General features: G+C 44.6%; 1 protein-coding gene across 2 annotated transcripts in view; it reads left to right on the top strand.

Annotated features, from left to right (window-relative positions):
* xxylt1 (xyloside xylosyltransferase 1) overlaps positions 1–22,092 on the top strand; it is a 198,327-nt gene that overhangs the window by 68,626 nt on the left and 107,609 nt on the right. The gene's annotated exons all lie outside the window — the stretch shown is intronic.

A 22,092-nucleotide genomic window follows, 5' to 3' on the forward strand; every position in this document is an offset into this window, starting at 1 on the left:
ATTGGAGAGCGGTTTCTGTCAAATATACCTGTAACAGTCTCTGTTATCTTTTGTTCTCTGGAGTATTCCCCAAGGATTTGTTCAACAGCCTTTATGTCCTTGTTATAATGTCATTGTCTGTTTGTTTTTCATAACGTGTTATGAATGTAAACAGATAGTATCTTTACCCTGATATTGAAAGATATTTTGCATTTTTTTTTTATTCAGTTAGTATAATATCTATTAAATCAAATCTGTTTGGTTATCCATGGCTAAAGTTCTGTTTTTTCCCACTTCCCATCCTTGGTGGCAGTAAAATCTGACTTATATTTACATAGTGACTTATCCCTCAAACATCTGAAACCATTTTGCAAGGTGCAATTGATGTGAAACTATTGTTATGTGGGTAAACACAGCAGCCACTTCACACACAGCAAGACCCTTTAAAGGGAACAAGTTGAATGACCCATTGCAATAGGTTAAAGTTGAATCGAACCAGCTAGTGGTCAGAGACAGATTGATATACATGCACCAGGTGCTTACGGGGAGGTGCTTGAATAAAGTTTGAAATGGGCTGCAGTCTCTTGAGGTTATTGGTCAAATAGGCTACTCGCCTTTACATGGTGTCAGAACTGGGACAGAAATGGATGGTTTAAAGCACTTGGATCAGAAGAATTTGAAAGGCAATCCATAAAAGCAGAGAAAATGGAAAGAACATTTTGATTTGTTTGCAAAAGCAATGACCTGAAGAGAAAAATAACATAACTGTTTACGTATGGTGAGAAGAGGATAAGTAGAAACTGAAGTTGTGAATGGACAAGTTTGAGGAATATTTCATCCTCCAGCTGAACATTGCACACCACGACAAATATTGCGCACACAAGACATTTTAATACCAGATTGCAAGTTCAAAGAGAAAGTGTTAGAAATGACCTATTTACGACTATCTCTGGTCACTTTAAATAAGCAGGTTTGAGTGAAAACCAATATGGTGGGTATATTGTGTTTAATCAGACCGTAACAAGTAGTTGATACCAATCCGATTGGACAGACGGTTGATACACATGAGCAATTCTCTTCCTTTCGTCTCAAGCCTTTTTCTCACGCTCTCGCTCTCGCTCTCTGTCTCCCCCCCATGCCCCAGTCTGGAGCTTCTCTCTCTCGCTCTCTCTCTCTCTCTCTCTCTCTCTCTCTCTCTCTCTCTCTCTCTCTCTCTCTCTCTCTCTCTCTCTCTCCCTTCCGTCTGTGAGTACAAGCTTACAGGAGGTCACTTGTATTCTATTTTTAGGGGTGGGCCTGAACCGGGATATTGACGAGACCGTTTGACCTATAGAGGTTTACCTAAAAACTTAATACCCAATAAGGCTTCTAGTTCTTTGTCTCGATTCTTGTGCCAAAGCCCACCCTAAAGATGTCTTGTGATTTTAGCCACGTGTCTTTTTGTTTATACCTTCCTGAAGATGCTTTGCTGTGGAATTTATTTTATCTCCCTCTGTCCCTATTCTCTCAGGTACAATCAATGCAAGGCCTAGTCCTCTATCCTTTGAACTATGAGGCCCAAAGCAGAGCTTTCTCACTCCAACCGGTTGTTAACTTCTTTACAACGTAGCAAACTGCCGTGTGTTTGCGCTACATCCTGCCAACTTCCTTCCATTATCTTTGCAAGCAGATCTTTGCAAGCAGTTCTGTTAAGCTAACTTCAAATCCTACCTTAGTATTATACATAAAGCACATAAATAAGGTTCAAGTCTTAACTTAAAAATAACAAATAATCACTTAGCAACAGGGAGATTGTACATGGTACAAAGAAGCGATACCATCCACAAGAAACCAAGACATTAGCATTTCTAAGCATTTATCTGGTCAGAGGAGATTTTTCGTCTGCAAGTCGAACATAACCATTTAAACACAGCAAATTTTGCTTCACAATTTTAATCGAATAACCAGATACATTTTTAGGTATCTTTAGTTTCTAACAAAAGCATTGATCAATATGTAAAAGATTTGTTTAAAAAGACCACGTCTTGAGTAAGTATCCTTCACAGGCATCTCCTTAAAGGTAGAATTGTAGTTACTCCTGTCCAGCCTCCCATCTTCCACCCTGCATAAACTTAAGCTCATGCAAAACTCTGCTGTCTCTATCCTAACTTGCACCAAGTCCTGTTCATTCATCACTGCTGTGCTTGCTTATCCACATTAGCATCCAGTGCACAAATATCTCGATTTAAAAATTGTCATCCTCGTGTTCAAATTGTTGCTGTGGAGTAACCAGGAGAGTGATAGCACCATCCATGTTGGTGGAGTCAACTTCCATGGGGAAATGTGAGAAGTGACATTAATAATCAATCATCATCATAGGCAGTCCCTCGGAATTGAGGAAGACTTGCTTCCACTCCTGAAGTGAGTTTTTTGATGGCTGAACAGTCCAATACGAGAGCCACAGACTCTGTCACAGGTGGGACAGATAGTCGCTGAGGGAAGGGGTGGGTGGGACTGGTTTACCGCACACTCTTTCCGCTGTCTGCGCTTGATTTCTGCATGCTCTCGGTGTTGAGACTCGAGGTGCTCAGTGCCCTCTCAGATGCACTTCCTCCACTTAGGGCGGTCTTGGGCCAGGGATTCCCAGGTGTCAGTGGGGATGTCGCACTTTATCAGGGAGGCTTTGAGGGTGTCCTTGTAGCGTTTCCATTGCCCACCTTTGGTTAGTTTGCCGTGAAGGAACTCCGAGTGGAGCACTTGCTTTGGGAGCCTTGTGTCTGGCATGCGGACTATGTGGCCTGCCCAGCGGAGCTGATTGAGTGTGGTCAGTGCTTCAATGCTGGGGATGTTAGCCTGAATGAGGACACTGATGTTGGTGCGCCTGTCATCCCAGGGGATTTGTAGGATCTTGTGGCGATATCGTTGGTATTTCTCCATCGTCTACAGGACATGGTCCATGTCTCTGAGCCATACAGGAGAGCAGGTATTACTATAGTGCTGTCAACCATGAGCTTGCTGGCAGTTTTGAGGGCCTGGTCTTCAGGCGGCTGAAGGCTGCACTGGCGCACTGGAGACGTTGTTGGATCTTGTCGTCGATGCCTGCTCTTGTTGATAGGAGGCTCCCAAGATATGGGAAGTGGTCCAGGGCTGCGCCGTGGATCTTGATGACTGGGGGGCAGTGTTGTGCGGTGAGGACAGGCTGGTGGAGGACCTTTGTCTTACGGATGTTTAGCGTAAGGCCCATGCTTTCGTACGCCTCAGTAAATACGTTGACTATGTCCTATAATCAATAAGAGTATAATAGATTGCAAACCCCAGACAACAAATTGGGCGCACCAGTGAACACAAAATTCAGCTCCCCATGCCTGTACCTGAAAACCATGCTTCTGCACTCTTTAATTTTATAATTTTAACAGTAATAATTGCAGTTTGTAATTTTATTTCCAGTATGAGAAAATAAATCTCATTTGACAGATTCAAAAAGTAATATGATGGAGACATTGCTGATGGTGATAATACCAGATGAACATGTAATGAGTTTGTTTGACATTCCTGTGTTCACTATTTTAACAGTGGAAATTAACCCATTGAATTGTTTCCAAGTCTCTACCACACTTTTTATTTCCATATTTAAAATATCTAACCTTTCAGAGAAATTATTTTTTTGATCAAAGGCACAATTACTGGAAAATGCATCAAATAAAATGTTAGAAAATTGAGATTGGGATAATAGAGCATGTCCCCAGATCCCCCGAACAACATATCACCTGCTTTCAGCACTCTCTAATTTCTAAATGAATTATTGCTACTAACTGTACTTTTGCAATAAACTGTTGGGTATACTTGCAGCTTAAATGATGACCAGCCTATTTCCCAACTGCCTTCATGTGTTATAAAGCTTATGTTCAGGGCTATTTTTGTGTAATCAGTGTTTCGGGGCTCTGTCAGCTTTTTTAAAGCTATGAGTCAGCTCTTGTTGGCTTTCTAGGTTGGCATGTATGTTATTTAGCTTTCAGGTATATTTACATAAACATGGAAAATTTAGTAGCAGAACAAAGATGCAATGATGTCATTATACATTTTTCTGTATAATTTGTCAGCAATGAGCCTTTAATGGCTTAACCTTTTTACTCAGAGAGCGGTGAGGATGTGGAACTCTCTACCACATGGAGTGGTTGAGGCAAATAGAATAGATGCATTTAAGGGGATGCTGGATAAGTACGTGAGGGAGAAAGGAATAGGATACGTTGATGGAGTGAGATTAAGTAAGGTGAGAGGAGGCTCATGTGGAGCATAAACAGGAAGATCGGATACTGGGTATGTACCCAATGGTCACTGTGATGTCCTCCTGAATTTGTGTTGATTGCCTTACGGGGTTGGATCTCCTGAATGGTGTAAGGTTTTAAAAAATCTGCTTTTGCCTTTCACAAGAGAATACATGGCTGCTTGTGGGATCATGATGTTTCGTTGCATCATGACTGTTGAGTAAATGTAATGTACATTTCTTAAATTTCTAAGAATAAAAATCTTTATAAAAGCATTTTTTTAAAGAAAACACTTCTTTGTTAATTCAAAACAAATTTGTTCTGGAGCGGGTAAATAATTTAACACAATATGTAAAGCACCATTTACTACCATTTTTATGGCACAATTCTAACACCTTGATGATAACTTGCAGTGTCCATTAATTGAACTAGAAGATCAATTTTAAAGGGTTAACCTCAGATTTTATGTGTGCATCATTGAAATTTGTTTTTTTGCTCCCTCTCAGCCGGTTGATTGAAGAGTACACAGCTATTTTAGTGGTGATGTTTGAAATTTTTGTTGGAAGACTGATGGTGAAAGAATGCAAAAGATTCCATTGCAAGCTTTCATGTTAATTGGGTCAAGTGCTAATAAAGCCCAAGTGAAGAGAATTGCAGAAGATTAATAGTGTGTGGCTAATATCACTGTGTCCAAGAGGAAGATAGGGTATGTTCCCAATGGAATTTGTCCTCCTGAATTTGTGTTGATTGCCTTATGGGGTTGGATCTCCTGAATGGTGTAAGGTTTTAAAAAATCTGCTTTTGCCTTTCACAGGAGAATACATGGCTGCTTGTGGGGTCATGATGTTTAGTTGCATCATGACTGTTTGGGACAGGCTTGATGAACCAGCTGGCTTTTTCCTGAATGCCGGTTATTAAGCATTCGAAGATCCCAAAAAGCAATCACCTAAAATAGTAATCTAATTACCAGGATAATTTATAGCTTATTACACTACAAGTGGTTACAGCAGTGGTTTATGAATGGTATATATGACTACTAGAAATAGTTTGTCTTGATATTTATCACAATGTGGACCCAAAGATTCAATGATGCAGCTACACTCTCAACTAAAATGAATTTCTGTTCAGACCAATCTTCACAGAAATCGATGAAAACAAAAAAGAAGCAATAATAAATGGAGTACAGAATGTTGACTTGATGGATAATAAATGAATTACTCATGTAATTGAATATTTACATTACTCACACGTGCAGTTCTCTTGAGTTATATAGCTTTGTGTCACTTGGCTCCCCCCCCCCACCCCCATCACTTTATTGCTCATAGTTCTGTACATTTTTTGTGATTGCATTCTGATATTTTTTGTCAATGCAGCACAGTCAGTACTGTTGGGATGACACAGTATCCCAGAATGGAATGAGCCCCCAATATCTAAATCTGTGATTTCTCCATTTATTTAATTTGGGTAATGAAATCTATTTGAATGTTTATCTTGTGTTCTCCCTTCTGTCGTCAACACCATTCCTTTACTCAAAGGGCAGCAGCTGGCTTGTTGCTAAGAGGTACATAAAACTATCGTTGATTGGCTGTTCAGTACCTTATTTTGTTCTCTTTCTTCTCTGGAGACCTTTTTTGTCCTTCATTCTTGACAGAGGTTAGAAATGTGCTGTGTAAAGAACTGAGGTGGGGAGAGAGTTTAATGAAGTTTCAACTATCACTGGAATGATCTTGAAAACATTTCTAGACAAAATTCCTATTACGTGTTTAATAAAATCCACAACTTTTCAAGTTTTTTCCTCCAAATGCTTTCCATAGGGCCTGCACGTCTCTGGTACCTCAGCCAAAATGCAATGTTTCATTTATGAGCCTAGGTGGCAAGTGCTTTCCGGTTATTCAACTACAGGTTGAGGCTAGGAAATTATTTCCTTTTCACTTGATTTAAAAAAAAATTAAATGCATGTCTTTTTTACGTTTATCATAATGGGCTAGATCTTGCTAGAAAAATAATGGTGATGCACGCCGTTATTAATGTGCAAATTCACCAGCAAGTTCAGTGGATTCAGAAACGCTGTGAGTTGCGAATCTCCAGAATGTGCTGATTGATTTGCAGCACTTCGCTGCGGGCTTCGCACAAAGGGGATCTCGCCCTTAGCCTCCCCGTTATTTTTAAGAGTTTCTTGTATTTGTATATTAATTGCCCATTAAACTTACCACAGAAAGTGAAGTCTGTAAATTAAGAGAGTAAGTACCATTTTAACAACGTGATAATTATTAATACAATGCCAATCAACCTCTCTGGCCCAGAAAGGGAACAATATAAAGTGTTCAATCTCAATCCTGGAAGTAGTCAATTGTTGGAGATTTTAATAAAATATAACATTTTAAATGTTTTAATTTTTTTCTTACTTTTCTTTTTGTCTTTTTGTTCTTCCTCTCTTTATCCAATCTTTCTTATCCTTGTTATTTGTCTTGCTGTACCTGATTTGACTCCAATTCATCCAATTTCTTTATCTGTTGTTCCTCTGCTTATTTTTCAATCTTTAAATTGCAGAAGGAGACATCATAATGTTCCCACCATTCATCATCATCATCATAGGCAGCCCCTCGGAATTGAGGAAGACGTGCTTCCACTCTAAAAATGAGTCCTTAGGTGGCTGAACAGTCCAATACGAGAACCACAGTCCCTGTCAGAGGTGGGACAGATAGTCTTTGAGGGACAGGATGGATGGGACAGGTTTGCCGCATGCTCTTTCTGCTGCCTGCCCTTGATTTCTGCATGCTTTCGGCGATGAGACTCGAGGTGCTCAGTGCCCTCCCGGATGCACTTCCTCCATTTAGGGTGGTAATTGACCAGGGACTCCCAGGTTCAGTGGGGATGTTGCACTTTATCAGGGAGGCTTTGAGGGTGCCCTTGTAACGTTTCCTCTGCTCATTTTTTGGCTCGTTTTCTGTGAAGGAGTTTTGTGTAGAGCCCTTGTTTTGGGAGTCTCGTGTCTGGCATGCGAACAATGTGGCCTGCCCAGCGGAGCTGATCAAGTGTGGTCAGTGCTTCCCCAAATACCCCATTGTACTCCCCACACCATTATCAGCTAGCACTTCCAGCAAGTTATAGCGCAAAACATTTTTAAGCTGAAGGGTGCAGAAAAAAATCTAACCAAGGGCATGCCATGGGATGCCCTGCACCAGTAAGATCTGGTTCAATGTAGTTATTTTAAATCTGCAAAAAATGCTGGCCTTCATATTGGCAAAATAAAAATACACTTCAGCATGTCTAATGATGTCGGGCATTTTCTGCTGTAACAGGAGCTGACACAAATGTAATTGTAAATATTTGGCAAGCCAAACCTGTGCTCTGCAGTCAGGAATAAAGAAGAGGAAGAAGACATTTATGACAGTGGGAAGCACTGCTGTAACTCAATTCTTGTAAAATGTCTGGGTAAAATGCATAAATGACTTACAAGCAGTTTAATGGAAAACAAACCATTAAATGACGTCAAGGCTACATAATCTGCTTGTTCTTTATGCTTGTGGCATACGTATTTATGGTGTCATTTGCTGGTTTATTTTCTAGCTTGTTCAATTATATAAATATTATGATTATCACATGATGGAACAAGACCTGGCAATTCTTCATCTCACAGTTCTTAAAATAACCAATTGTCTCCTCAGTTGCATTCATTGAAGAGATACGAGCAACATGCTTGTCGTACTAAATAGTGAAATTTAATCCAGAAATATCTATGGGTTTATGTTTCCATTTTGAAGAATTCCTTCTAAGCTCAAATTACAAGCTAATAAATAGAATAGCAACAAATTCCTGACTGAGATATAGAGGATCAACTATTTGGAACATGTAGTGTTGAACGAGTGATCTGAACAGAAATAAACAGTGAAATTGTAATCTTATAAAAGGAGTGGTATTCCCTTCAGTTCTGTTCAAGTCCAGTCCTGCACACAATGCCAGAAACTGTACCACTGAGTGCTGGGACGGGATTGGGACATGTCATGAACTCAAAATTGGATGGTGATTTGCCGTGGGTTGCTTTTGTACCCCTCCTCATGAATCATTACTGACTGACGATGACAAAAGAGCAACCTCAATCCATTGAGGGACCTGATAAACAAAAATTGGATGGGGATCAGTGATTTACCAAACCAACAAGTACCAATTAAAGAGAAGGGTAAATATAGGGATGTGGAAGTAGATTTAATGTAATTGTCAGGGAAACGAGGTTGTTATATTCATACTATTATGGGTGCTGGTATCTGTATAGTACAAAGTGTAGTCAGCAGACTCATTATATCACTTGTGGCTCATGAAGCTCTGCACTACAATCGGGCAATTAATTCTATACTGAGTTTGGCCGCTTCAGGTGTGTGGAAGTTCTGGGGGCGCACTTCAGTATTCCTTAGAGATTGGGGCTAGGAATGTTGTAGTGTGCTGCACCCTACATAACTTTGCCATGACTGAACATTTGCACCTTGTCACACCGGGAGAGGAACCAATATAACCAGAAGATCCTGTGCTGCTGGAGCCGGAGCAAAGGGACATGGCACATGCCCAGAAGGCATGCGTCCAACAGGGCAAGGCTGTCTGATCATGGCTTTGGGGCAGTCTTTCACCCAAGGAGATCCCCCCTACCCCACAGAGATCGCAAGCAGAAGAGGACTCATCTCTTCAAATTCAAATAAGTTTCTTTTAAAAAAATTGTAAAGTGCAAGTTGTAAATGAAAAATAGAACATTTACATAATCTAGTTAAACTTCTGTTATAACATAAAAAAACTTTTCAAGTATCAAAACACAACAAACATCCTTAACTAACAAAATTGTTTAATTAAAATTTAAAACTCTTTGAAAATTTGAAAAATAAAATCAGAAAAATATAACTATGAATAAGTGCAAACATTTTATATAATACTTGTAAAAATGAGTCCAAACAATGCTACTATTTTTAAACTTTGTGCTAATTTTTTATAACATATTGTGCCAAAAATCGCAGTCTCTACGGGCGCATACGATCCCTTAGAGGCCCTGCAAGTGCCGGTTCTCGCCGTGCAATGCATATCACCGAAATCCAGCACTTGCGAAGTGTCAAAATTTCTTTTGACCATTCCAACGCATCCCCGAGAGAAGGGCCTTCGCGGGTAGAGATTTTGGCGATTTGCCCAACGAATGTCCTTCAAACTTTTACTCCTGCTTTTACCAGAGTTTTAAAAGATAGAAAATTAAATTTTATCAGTAATTTTTATATTAAAAACTCTGTCCATTAAGGTTAGTCTATTTTTACCTCTATTAAAACAGATTTTTTTTTAAATTTCAAATTTTTTTTTGTCTGAAACATTTAATTAAATTCAATTTCAATTAATTTTAAATATGTGAAGTGTTTTTCTTGTTTATTTAAAATGTTTGTGTTTTTCGGGGTATCCCCATTCATAGAAATAGTGATCTTTTAACTGTGAATAGGGATACGCCATTTTCATTGGTTGGACTGACCCACGTGTTCCCAGGTTGCACATACGCTCCTGGAATATGTGGACCCCTACACTGGACTGCGTAGCTAGGCCTCGGAGCGCAAGTTAACGTTCCTCCGGGACCACCATCATAAAAAAAAAATTGGGGTCGGAGGCATCCACCCGCAGGAAGCCTAGAAAGCGTTAATAAACTGTACCCTGAAACTTTTTCCCTAAGTCTTTCTACTTTTCCACTCCTCCCTCCTCCCTGAAAAGCCATTTTTTCAACTAGCAACTAGGCTTTCAGTAACCACGGGCCTCCCTTCACTTCCTAATCGATATATATATTCTTGATAAAATGCAACATCCCCACCGACACCTGAGAGTCCCTGGCCAAAGACCACCCTAAGTGGAGTAGGTGCATCCGGGAGGGCGCTGAGCTCCTCGAGTCTCATCACCGAGAACATGCAGAAAACAGGCGCAGGCAGTGGAAGGAGCGTGCGGCAAACCAGACTCCTCACCCACCCTTTCCTTCAACCACTGTCAGTCCCACCTGTGACAGAGACTGTGCTTCCTGTATTGGACTGCTCAGTTACCTAAAAACTCACTTTTAGAGTGGAAGCAAGTCTTCCTCGATTTTGAGGGACTGCCTATGATGATGATATATCATTATAAATATATCATTATTTCTTTATATATATATATATATATATATATATATATAATTATTTATATATAGTTTTTTTTCTTATAATACCAACTGTAAGAGCTAATTGCTCTGACTAGCCTGTTGAATGTTCATGACTTGACTTTTCTCTGATTTGAGCAGTCCAGCCTAAATAAAAGCCCAGGGGCCCAAACTTGGTGGAAGCTAAGTGCCGCCCAAAGGACCACTGAGATTCCTGACGGTACTTTGGGCAGGAGTTTCGTAAAAAAAAGTTTTTGAAAGACCGCCTGCCGTCAAAAAAGGGACTTACGCCGTGAATCTGGGCGGCTGCGGGCGGGAGCTCCCAATCTTGGCGGCAAATGCAATCCTCGCCAAAGTGCCACTGAGGATTGAGTTGGGCCCAGGGAGTGGTGGGGGGGGGGCACACACACATAAAAATTCACTTTAAAAAAAAAAACCCACTGGGACTCCATCCACATCAATCGCTGAAAATTAAAAAAAAAAAGCTTCACTAATCTTTTTTTGCAGGTCTTCATACTTACCGTTGGGGTTAGACCTGCCTTCACACAACGGTCCTTACCCCTGCTGCCGCCGACTCCCGCCCAGAGGAATCTGCCAGCTCAGTGGGCGAGAGGGCACGTACGCGCCTTGCGCGCTAGCGGCCGTTAGTGGGCGGTTCCCAGCGGTCCTCCCCTCCCGCCGGCGGGAGGCCTAGTGGAAACTGGCACCAAGGGGAGACCACCCAAAAAACTCGGCGGCAGAGGGCGGTAAGGCCACCAAGTTCGGGCCCCAGGAAACAAGTGCCAGGGCTTTATGAATCTGAATAACTTGGCTAAATCCAAAAGGAAGTTTCAGTATTGTATATAAATCTCTCAGTATATTTTCATTTGAATTGTGTGATTTGGCTCCTCACTCAAGCCAACGACCTTGGAGATAACCAAACAAAGATTTTCTAATTGTATCCAGTGCAGTTGCAGATATGATTGTGAATGCAGTTGATTTTTTAAAAACTCCATGGGCTGGATTTTCGGCTGATTTGCACCCCATTTAGCACCTCTGCGGGGCGCAAAAATAATTTTTGGGCCGTGAAACGAGGCGCACAAGATTTTGCGCCTGGGCAGAAACTTTCGCCAATGGTTTTGCGGCGGTGTTAACTTACCGCCTCGCCGCTGTTTTGACTGTAAATCGTCATGCATTGCTGCACTAGCGCCCCGGGCGGAACTTTCGAGTATTTTGCCCGATTTAATGTCTGCCCGAGAACCCGCTCAGAAAAACCAGACGGACCCAGGGTGCACCAGGCGCTAATGGCGCCATGTTGAAAACAGAGGAGAAAGTTGCAGTTGTGAGTCATTAAAAGGATTGGGAGAAGAACGCTGCTTTACTGCATACTTTTGATTGTGAAGTTTATGTGAGTTGCTACTTTGTTTTATAAAGGACATTTTAAAAGATAGGGGCCATGCTCGGTCGGGAGCCAGTAATCCTACCTGCTGTATTCATACAGCTTCGAGCTGGAAGAAGGCTTATTGTTGATCATTTGCAACATAATCGAAGAGATCGCAGACGTATGGGGAGGAAGACTTACCCCCACGAGTTTACAGGGAACATCGCTTATACCTTCAGCTCTCTGAGGCACAGTGCGTTAGAAGGCTGCGCTTCTGAAAAGAGGTGGTCGCAGAGATATGCCAGCATCGACAGGCAGATCTGCAGCCTACCAGGCAACAGGACTGCACTGCCAGTCGAGGTGAAGGTAACTGTGTCACTTGCCTTCTATGCCTCCGGCTCCTTTCAGGCATTAGCGAGGGACATGTGCTCCAGCTACACATTGCTTCATTCACCAGGTGACTAATGCACTGCATGTTCGCAGAATGGACTTCATAAACTTCCCAAAGACCAGGGAGACCCAAAGTGAGAGGGCTGTAGGTTTTGGACGATTTGCTGGCTTCCCCAAGGTTCAGGGTGCCTTTGACTGTACGCACATCGCCCTGCGAGCACCTTTACAGAATGCAGAGGTTTTCCGAAACTGAAAGGGATTACACTCCATGAACGTACAGATTGTCTGCGACCATACTCAGTGCATCATGGCAGTAAATGCCCAATATCCAGGGAGCATCCATAATGCTTTCATCTTGCGTGAGAGCAGTGTCTCACGCATGTTCCAGTGTTAACCACAAGGCCAGAGCTGGATGCTCGGGAACAAAGGTTACGGCCTCGCCACCTGGCTCATGACCCCCCCCCCCCTCCGGAATCCTCAGACAGAAGCTGAGCATCGCTATAATGAGAGACATGCAGCCACACACAACATCGGCAAACAGACAATTGGAGTGTTCAAGCAGCGCTTCCGATGCCTGGACCACTCTGGAGGCTGCCTGCAATGCACCCCTCAGCAGGTCTCAGAGTTCATTGTGGTGTGCTGCATGCTACACAAATTAGCCATCATAAGGGTCAGGAATTGCCAATGGGGATTGCAGGACCACCTCAGGAGAAAGGGGAGGAGGAGGAAGACGAGGAAGAGGAGCCTGGCGAGAAACCCATGCTACCATGATCACAACCACAGGGGAGGCATCGTGGAAATTTCGCCGCTGCAAAAGCCTTACGTTGGCAGCTCACAATTGAACGTTTTGCTTGAAGAGTGAACAGCACGTATGAGCGTTGCCTGGCCACTCTATCCCACCATGGTGACTATTCCCCCTCTTGTTCTGCAATGTGGCACTACACAGAAATGGTTAAGGTAAAAAATATTCAACATTGTAACATTGTGAACTTTGTAACCTTCATTGTGAGACTTCAATAAAATAAAATGAGCTGCCTCCAGCAGTTATGATTGTACAACATTATCAGAACATAATCCAGCGTGAAACTGTAACATAATGGGCCCAAGTTTCCACAAGAAAAAAAACGGGCGCCCCTCCGAGCTGGGCGCCCGTTTTTCGCGCCTAAAACGGCGCCTAAAAAAATCCTCGGTATTCTCCACCTACTTACAGGTCCTCTGGCTCTCGGCGCAGCCTGCACATGCGCGCTACAGTCGGCACGCAAGTGCAGTAGCTCCAGGCGCCGAACTGTGTGGGAGGGGCCCGAAGCACGCAGCCCCTAGCCCTGGCTGAATGGCCTCACTGGGGCTGCGTGAAGAAGGCTCCTCCCACGGCCAGCTCCTGCTCCCCGCCCCCGACAAGACCTGACACCCGCTCCCCCCGCCCCGACCCGACACCCGCTCTTCCCCCCCCCGCCGATCAGACCCGACCCGACACCCGCTCCCGACCCGAAACCCGCTCCCCCCCCGCCGACCCGACCCGCGCTCCTCTTCCCCGACCCGACCCCCCCCCCTCCCTCTCTCTCCCTCCCCTCTCTCTCCCTCCCCTCTCTCTCCCTCCCCTCTCTCTCCCTCCCTCTCTCTCTCCCTCCCTCTCTCTCCCCTTCCCTCTCTCTCCCCTTCCCTCTCCCCCTCTCCCCCTCTCCCCTTCCCTCTCCCCCTCTCCCTCTCCCCTTCCCTCTCCCCCTCTCTCTCCCCCTCTCCCTCTCCCCTTCCCTCTCCCTCTCCCCTTCCCTCTCCCCCTCTCCCTCTCCCCTTCCCCCTCTCTCTCTCACTCCTCCCCCCCCCCCCCCCCTCTCTCTCTCTCTCTCTCTCTCCCCCCCTCTCTCTCGCTCAGCGGCACGAACGGCTGCAGAATTCTCCCTGGCTAAAGCACTTTCACACAGGTAGGAAGATGGTTTATTTAATCTTTTCTTGGCTTATAAATGTTTATTCAGGTTGGATTTATTTGTATAATATTTGTAGAAGTATGAATAAGGATTTATTGTAGAATTTAATGAGTTCCCTTCCTCCCCACCTCCCCCCCCTCCCCCCCCCACCTCGTTCTGGACGCCTAATTTGTAACCTGCGCCTGATTTTTTAATGTGTAGAACAGGTTTTTTTCAGTTCTACAAAAATCTTCACTGGCTCCATTCTACTTTAGTTTGGAGTACATTTTCACTGTGGAAACTTTCAAATCAGGCGTCAGTGGCCGGATATGCCCCCTTTTGAAGAAAAAATTCTGTTCTAAACTAGAACTGTTCTACCTGACTAGAACTGCAGAAAAAAAAATGTGGAGAATTGCGATTTCTAAAATAGTCCGGTCTCCACCAGTTGCTCCTAAAAAAAAATCAGGCACGAATCATGTGGAAACTTGGGCCCAATACTGTGACATAAAACATACGATGCATCCAACATCAACAACATAATGCAGCAACTTCATATGCTTCCCCACTATTTTTTCCCACTGTCTTTTGGCCCCCTTCCCCTTATCCCCCTTGCTTGCTGCTCCTGCTCAAAGTAACACCAAGATGGAATGCAGCAAGGCTGCCAGAGCACAGCTGTCTTGGGGGAGAGATTGTCTGGGGATGCACTGGATCATTTTGTGGCGTGGATGACCCGGCTTCTGACTGGTTAGCCCTCTTCATCGACATCGCCAGTCACAAATGGTTTGGGTGACAACCGTCGCTGATGCTTGGTTGGCGACTGAGTGGGGGGAGATGAAATGCTGTCATCCGGAGGAATGATGCCATCTCCCATTTCCCTGGAGCCACTCAGTCGCCGACGGGGCTGGCCCTTAGCAACCGGAGCACCTTGCTGGCCTGCTTCGGAACCATCACTTCCCCGTGTAACAGTAGGGAACGCAGAGAGTATGGCAGCAGGCATGGACTGCATCACCTGCCCAAGCTGAAGCAGAGTTTATGCCTGTGATGCGCCGTATTCTGCAAGGGTTCACACCACACTCACCAGCACTCCAGTGTAACTGCTGGAGGCCACCTGCCTCGCGTGGGCATTGATGGCCTCACTGGTATCACGACTCGCACTGACAATCTGTGACCCTACCTCCGTAATGGTCGCTTTCAGACTGTCAAGGCTCGCGGGAATCCTACCCAAGACCTCAAGGAGCTGATGGCTGACCTGGATGCTCTCCCTCGACATTCCCACCATGTCCAGTTCCACGTCTGCCTGTCTGTCAGCAGACCGACTTTGCCGACTCGCCCTCCGGAAAGATGGCATGTGGGATTCAACCCCAGTACTGCGTTGCTGCACACCACTGGTCCCAGGAGCCGCGGATTCCTCGAACGGCGAGATCGTCACGTCCTCAGAAGAGTTGAGTGCCGGTGGTGGAACAGGGATGGATTGAAGCTGCGCGGAGTCGACTCATTGGTATCCTCCTCTTCCTCCTCCTCCAGATGATGGCCTGACGTGGAGTGGTCCCTTGAGGGATGCTGCGCCTGTGTCTGGTCATCTGGAAGTAGAAAGCAACAGATGAGTGGTTAGCAGCAGGGGAGGGGGCAGGGTGACCTGAAGAAGGTCGCATAGCACTGGCTCATTTGAACGACTGATGCTACTCCATTATATCTGGTCCAGAGACACTGCAGGACATTGTCCCAACCTATCCCAGGGAGTGTGCAGGACTTACCCTCAGTATCTGAACAGGGGGTCACTGCCCCCAGTGGCAGTTGCCCGACCTGAGATGCCGATGAGGCCTGCCACTCTCTCCTCGGTGTCAGTGAGTGTGCAGGGTCTGAGGCGGACTGCCGCCTGTCAGCACCTGCTCGTACCGATTATGGGATGTTTTTGCCTGCAAAGATAAAAATGGGAATGGTTACAAGAGGGTCCATCTGCACTTGTAGCACAGATAGTCACCAAAGCACTATGCCATACTGTCTGAATGTAATACAGTTCTCTGTTTAATGGCCTTGAAAGTTGCACATGATTCATCAGGAGGACATCGAAGTGGGGAGCCATCTTATGAGATCTCAGAAAGCAATCTTAATAATGTGTAAAGATCATTCATGGCAAATAGGGTGCCGAACTAAGCCTACCTGTGTGTCACGCATTTTAGGAGGCAACCCACATAGTGCTGAGAGGCACCAATAGCATGAGAACAAATAGTGTATCAGATTTATAATTGAAGTAATGAAGGAGTGCATTAAAATTGTACTCACTCTAATGACTTTGGTCAGATCATTAAACTTCTTTCGGCACTGTGTGCCAGTCCTGACCACAGTGACTGAGGCAGAGACCTCCTCAGCGATTTCCCTCCAAATCCTTTTAAATATCGATGGCAGTGGTCTCGATCCACCCCAAAGATGCAACTCCTGCCATCTTCTTTCCACAGATCCCACTAGAGCCTCATTGGCCTCGTGGCTGAATCACCTGGCACGCTGTCTGGAATCGTCATCCTCCATGATCAAAATCCAAATGTAAAATGGCTGATTCAGCCCTGGTTGTACTGCGCATACGCACGGCTCGTGCCCTGCATTAGCGTTTGCGACAGGAGACCAGACCAGAAGCGCGGGAAGAAAAAAAAATTGCACATGCGCAGAACGGCAGATTTTTTTTTCAGCGCGGAACTTTCGGCTCCAGCGGACAAAGTCTGTGGTGCAATGTCGGAGTTAACGCTAACGCTTCTCATGAACTTTCAATCGGAGAAAGTTCCCCTCTCTGGCGCTAATGTTAACCCGGTGCTAAATCTTTCACTCCGCTGCGAATTGCGCCCGGAAACAGCGCAAATGCAAAAAGCCTAAAACTGAATTAAAAGCATTGCTACCAATCTAAAACTGGACAAGCATACTTAATTTTCTTCACTGTATCATAACAATTAGCTGGGCCTGTTAGTGTTTTTCCTGCCCGAGAAGAACTCCTTTATTCTGCCAGGCCCGAAGATGGGACAACACTGAAAATATCCCCATTGAGTGGAATTGAGCTTGAATAAAGATTATCAGGCATTGCCCTTGAAGCCCTATGAACAGGAGTCCACTGTTGAACTACTAGAGGTACCAGGTGAAATAAATAGTTTGTTTTCAATATCCTTAAAAATTAAAGATTAAGTTCGTCATAATCTGCTGTTATGCACAATTATCTTGATCTAGGAATGAAATGGGCACGTAACTCATGATGGCCTGCAGCTAATGTCATGTCTCATTATTTCCAGTCGTTGAGCTGATGCTTACTGTGGACATAAAGATGTTGTTTGACCCAAATCTGTCAATGCAATATAGATAAGTTTCATTTTCCCACACAGACACACAGCCATTTGGTTTGATTATTGTAAAACGTCTGTCTGCTATGTATTTTGAACTATAAGTAACTGAAACAAAAAAGCTTTTACCACTTCAGTTACAAACAAGTGTTAAAACTTAATGTACCATAATCATCAATTTTTAGATCTTTTAGCAAGCAGCCTTTTTACTCAACTAAAATGTAGAGAAATTTGTATCTTTTCAGATAAACAATCACTTGGGTTGAAAATGTTGTGAGGAAACATAGCAAGTTCAAAAAAAATCTCTAATTGAAAGCAATGGATTGCATTTAATGCATAGCTAATTTTTGGGGGGCAGGGGGGGGCATTTTTTTTTAATCAAGCTGATATATGTTGGTGATAAAATTTTACGTTATGGTATCTAGGGAATGATTTTAACTCTACCCGCCCAGCAGAAATTGGGCGAGTGGGCAGTTAAAATCACTTAAGTTGTTAACCTGCCAGAAAGCTCACATTCTGAATTTGCACTTGCTGTACTGAGCAGGCAGCAAGGATACCTGCCTAAAGCCATTGGGGTCCTGCTGTACATATGCATGTTGGGTCTCGATGATGTCATCAGGACCTGACTGCAATTTTAATGTGAAGCCAGTGGGAGTGGGGGCTGGGTCAGAAGAGACCCAAACAGGTAAGTTTTTTAAAAACTTTTCTTGTTTGGGCAGGAGGAGCTGGAGTTCCCTGCGAGATAGTGTGGGTAGCCAATCCCACCACCTACCTTTTATCAGCAGGAAGTTGTCTGGCAGGATTTAAATGAAGCCTGGGAGTTAAAATAGCCCGAGGGTTAAAATGACCCGGGCCTCTTTTCTAGAGCAGTGGGTGAGCCCCTCCTGACACCACAAAGACACTATGGGCCCCTGTCGATCCTGGCCCACTCTGCCCACTCCTTCTGTCCCCCACATCAAATCTCAAACCCTTGATTCGTCCTGGCTGCAGTGCCTACCAGTGTAATACTCAGCCACACTTTCTCTTCCCCTTCAATGTTGAAGCATTTCCCCAGCAACCATTCCCACCCCCACCTTCACCTCTGACCCACTGCTACTTTGGTGTGTAACCTGTAGCAAAAGTAAGATATTTATGGGGAATGTGCGGATTAGGCTGAAAATGGCCGAATAACCAGTCCTGGCCAGGATGCGATCTTAACGACTGGACCTCATTAACATTTTGTAGCTCCATCTCCTGCCCGGCAGCCAGCCAAATGGTCAGCCTGGTCGGTTGGTGGAAGGCAGCACCAGCGGCAGGAGGCCACAGCCAGGGATCCTTGGGGACACTCCCCGGCAATCGGGGGTGGGGAGATTTGGGGGGGGGGTGGGGGGGGAGTGGAGGGTGGCGGTGTGAGCTGTGAGGGGGACACTAAGAAGCTGCAGGGTGACTTGCATAGGTTAGGTGAGTGGGCAAATGCATGGCAGATGCAGTATAATGTGGATAAATGTGAGGTTATCCACTTTGGGGACAAAAATGTGAAGACAGAATATTATCTGAATGACGATAGATTAGGAAAAAGGGAGGTGCAACGAGACCTGGGTGTCATGGTTCATCAGTCATTGAAAGTTGGCTTGCAGGTACAGCAGGCGGTGAAGAAGACAAATGGTATGTTGGCCTTCATAGCTAGGGGATTTGAGTATAGGAGCAGGGGGGTCTTACTGCAGTTGTACAGGGCCTTGGTGAGGCCTCACCTGGAATATTGTGTTCAGTTTTGGTCTCCTAATCTGAGAAAGGACGTTCTTGCTATTGAGGGAGTGCAGCGAAGGTTCACCAGACTGATTCCTGGGATGGCTGGACTGACATATGAGGAGAGACTGCATCAACTGGGCCTTTATACATTGGAGTTTAGAAGGATGAGAGGGGATCTCATAGAAACATACAAGATTCTGAAGGGACGGGACAGGTTAGATGCAGGTAGAATATTCCTGATTTTCGGGAAGTCCAGAACCAGGGTACACAGTCTGAGGATAAGGGGTAGGCCATTTAGGACTGAGATGAGGAGAAACTTCTTCACTGAAAGAGTTGCTAACCTGTGGAATTCCCTGCTGCAGAGAGTTGTTGATGCCAGTTCATGGGATATATTCAAGAGGGAGTTAGATATGGCCCTTACGGTTAAGGGGATCAAGGGCTATGGAGAGAAAGCAGGAAAAGGGGTACTGAAGGAATGATCAGCCATGATCTTGAATGTTGGTGCAGGTTCGAAGGGCCAAATGGCCTACTCCTGCACCTATTTTCTATGTTTCTATAAGAGAGAAAAGGTAGAGACCTGCAATCGGGAGGGCTGGGGTGGTGGGCGAGGGAGGGATGGTGAGACTGGTGGGCAGGGCTGGGGGAGGATGAAGACTTTTCTCACGGACCTGGGGGAAATACGGGGAAGCATTCCCACTCCTCCTGACCCACAAGGAGTGCTGAAAGAGAAACTTACCCTGTAGAGCTGCAGTTCCTGCTTCTCTTTCACTGCTGGGTTTCTCGACTTCTGGGAAACCCTTGCAGAAGCTGCAATGAATTTTAAATCTGGCTCCTAATTGCACTGTGGGTGCCTAATTTAAATATGTTAATTAAGCACCCCACTTCTCCCCAGCGGGAGATCGAACTCCCCAATATCTGCTGCCGTAAAAAAAGGTGGCATGCACAGTGGCTTGGGTCGCTTTTTAGCTCCCCCGCCCGTCGTGTGAGGCTAATAGAATTTGAGTGCACTAGTAAAGGAAAATATTTGAGAGGCACATAGAAACGAGACATTGAGGACATTGAAAAAAGAAGAGGGGGTGGGGGGAGGATCTTAGAAAGAATGTGACAGAAACAATGGGAAATAGAGTTGGACAGTGTTAACAGAAACCACACAGAGAAAAAGTGTCTCATACTTAGCACATCATGGTCTAAGAGTGCATTATTGGATTGGATGGCATGTGACCGGGCAGCCAGCAAGAGATAGGTGCAGGAGTAGGTCATTCGACCCTTTGAGCCTGCACCACCATTCAATATGATCATGGCTGATCATGCAACTTTAGTACTCCATTCCTGCTTTCTCTCCATACCCCTTGATCCTTTTAGCTGTAAGGGCCACATCTAACTCCCTTTTGAAAATATCTAACGAACTGGCCTCAACAACTTTCTGTGGTAGAGAATTCCACAGGTTCACAATTCTCTGAGTAAAGAAGTTTCTCCTCATCTCGGTCCTAAATGGCTTACCCCTTACCCTTAGACTGTGACCCCTGGTTCGAGACTTCCCCAACATCGGGAACATTCTTCCTGCATCTAACCTGTCCAATTCTGTCAGAATTTTATATGTTTCTGTGAGATCCCCTCTCATTCTTCTAAATTCCAGTGAATATAAGCCTACTAGATCCAGTCTTTCTTCATATTTCAGTCCTGCCATCCCGGGAATCAGTCTGGTGAACCTTCGCTGCACTCCCTCAATTGCAAGAATGTCCTTCCTCAGATTAGGAGACCAAAACTGTACACAATATTCAAGGTGTGGCCTCACCAAGGCCCTGTACAACTGCAGTAAGACCTCCCTGCTCCTATACTCTCATCCTCTCGCTATGAAGGCCAACATGCCATTCGCCGCCTTCACTGCCTGCTGTATCTGCATGCCAACTTTCAATGACTGATGTACCATGACACCCAGGTCTTGTTGCACCTCCCCTTTTCCTAATCTGTCACCATTCAGAAGATAATCTGCCTTCCTGTTTTTGCCATCAAAGTGGATAACCTCACATTTATCTACATTATACTGCATCTGCCATGCATTTGCCCACTCACCTTACCTGTCCAAGTCACCCTGCAGCCTCTTAGCATCCTCCTCACAGCTCACACTGCCACCCAGCTTAGTGTCATCTGCAAACCTGGAGATATTACATTCAATTCCTTCGTCTAAATCATTAATGTATATTGTAAATAGCTGGGGTCCCAGCACTGAACTTTGCGGTACCCCACTAGTCACTGCCTGTCATTCTGAAAAGGATCCGTTTATTCCTACTCTTTGCTTCCTGTCTGCCAACCAGTTCTCTATCCATGTCAGCATATTACCCCCAATACCATGTGCTTTAATTTTGCAGACTAATCTCTTGTGTGGGACCTTGTCAAAAGCCTTTTGAAATTCCAAATACACCACATCCATTGGTTCTCCCTTGTCCACTCTACTAGTTACATCCTCAAAAAATTTTAGAAGATTTGTCAAGCATGATTTCCCTTTCATAAAGCCATGCTGACTTGGACCGATCCTGTCACTGCTTTCCAAATGCGCTGCTATTACATCTTTTAATAATTTTCTGCGCATCCGATGTTAGGCTAACCGGGCTATAATTCCCTGTTTTCTCCCTCTTTTTTTTTTTTAAAAAGTGGAGTTACATTAGCTACTCATCAATCCATAGGAACTGATCCAGAGTCTATAGAATGTTGGAAAATGAGCAACAATGCATCCACTATTTCTAGGGCCACTTCCTTAAGTATTCTGGGATGCAGACTATCAGGCCCTGGGGATTTATCGACCTTCAATCTCATCAATTTCACTAAAGGATTTCCTTCAGTTCCTCCTTCTCGTTAGACCCTCGGTCCCCTAGTATTTCCGGAAGGTTATTTGTGTCTTCTTTAGTGAAGTAAGATCCAAATTATTTGTTTAATTGGTCTGCCATTTCTTTGTTCCCCATCATAAATTCACCTGATTCTGACTGCAAGGGACCTACGTTTGTCTTCACTAATCTTTTTCTCTTCACAT

The sequence above is a fragment of the Pristiophorus japonicus genome, chromosome 6 (genome assembly GCF_044704955.1).
Source record: "Pristiophorus japonicus isolate sPriJap1 chromosome 6, sPriJap1.hap1, whole genome shotgun sequence".
NCBI classification, from domain to species: Eukaryota; Metazoa; Chordata; class Chondrichthyes; family Pristiophoridae; genus Pristiophorus; species Pristiophorus japonicus.